The sequence below is a fragment of the Gossypium raimondii genome, chromosome 1 (genome assembly GCF_025698545.1).
Source record: "Gossypium raimondii isolate GPD5lz chromosome 1, ASM2569854v1, whole genome shotgun sequence".
In the NCBI taxonomy this organism is placed as follows: domain Eukaryota; kingdom Viridiplantae; phylum Streptophyta; class Magnoliopsida; order Malvales; family Malvaceae; genus Gossypium; species Gossypium raimondii.
Window position 1 is genome coordinate 30,195,587 of NC_068565.1, and position 1,566 is coordinate 30,197,152.

Genomic DNA, 1,566 nt, shown 5'->3' on the forward strand with positions numbered 1-1,566 from the left:
ACATGTACGATTGTTATTTTTAGCACATTTAAAGTATGTATGGCATGTTTAACGATAAGTGGTGAATGTATGACTCATAACTTAGGAGACTATTTGTAAAGTATACGATGCGTAATGGTGGTGTAGTGTCCTAGTATCCGGGCTCGGCAATCAGGTTGGTTAGACTCGTAGGCACCAAGGTTTATCACAACATGGGATGAACTCACCGGAAAGGTCTTACAGATGTTTTTCCCGATTAGCAAAGTAGTCCAAGTAAGGCGAGAGATTGTTGTTTTTAGACAGATAGAGGGCAAAAGTTTTTATGAGGCATGGGAACGTTTCAAAATATTGATTCAAAAATGCCCGCACCATAGATTTCCTGAGTAGATGCGACTGTAGATATTTTATAATGGGTTGGATGTAAATACACGATCTGGATTAGACGAAGTAGTAGGAGGAGCCCTAATGAATAGAACGTACGACGATGCGTATGAGATCATTAAGAACATGGCACTAAACTCCTTCTAGTGGCCAATTCAACGATTCATATATGGTTTGAAACTTGCTACAATAAAAGATAAATAACTTGATTATTAAGAATAAGCTGAATCGTGAAGTCAAGTTCGATATTAAGCTCTATCATGGTATTGCACCGGTGTCAATTACGCCTTGTCGTATGGGAGTAAAGGAGCTCAAAGAGTTTAAGATTTAGTTGCAAGAGTTGCTTAATAGAGGGTTTATTCGACCGAGTGTATCTCCGTGGGGTGCACTAGTTTTGTTTTTGAAGAAAACTCAAATAATCGTATATTTTTTATGATCAAAACAATTATTTACAATGATAAGTAAGTCTTCCTTCGAAGTAATGCTTTTACTATAACGTATAAAAAGGGAATATTAAAGCGTGTTTTCAAAGATTAAATCCATTTTTTTCAACTCAAGGTTTTCGCCATTTCTATGGCCCATGTAATCGCTTGGATTGGTCTGTAATGTCTAGGCCTGGTTTGAACGGTTACAAAAATAGTGATGGGTTGGAAATTGTTGTGGTTGGTGAAAGACAAGGATTTTTGTCTAATGTAGTTTCGGTAATGAAGGCTGAAAAGATGATGAGGAAAGATTATGAAGCTTAGTTAGCCTACGTAATGAATTTTCTTAGTAAGGAGTTGAGAGTTTAGGATATTTGCAGTGTTAAGGATTTTCCTAACGTATTTCTCGAAGAGTTATCTTGATTGCCACTGAATCGTGAAGTCAAGTTATGTATTGAGCTCTATCCTGATACTGCGCCTTGTCGCATGGCAGCAAAAGAGCTCAAAGAGTTTAAGATTCAGTTCCAAGAGTTGCTTAATAAAGGGTTTATTCGACCAAATGTATCTTCGTGGGGTGCATTGGTTTTTTTTAAAGAAGGACAGTACGATGAGGATGTGTACTGATTATAAGAAGCTAAATAAGTTGATTATTAAGAATAAGTATAATTTGCCTCAGATTAATGACTTGTTTGATCAGTGTCGAGGTGCAACGGTGTTCTCAAAGATTGACTTAAGATCTGGGTGTTATCAGTTTAAGGTGAAGGTGTCTGATGTTTTGAAAATC

At 36.8% G+C, this 1,566-nt stretch overlaps 1 non-coding gene across 1 annotated transcript; it reads right to left on the bottom strand.

The window, feature by feature from the left end:
- Positions 1-245: 245 nt before the first annotated feature.
- On the bottom strand, positions 246-356 carry LOC128033608 (small nucleolar RNA R71). The gene has a single exon (XR_008189583.1). It is a non-coding gene; the product is annotated as a small nucleolar RNA R71 (small nucleolar RNA).
- Positions 357-1,566: the final 1,210 nt, after the last annotated feature.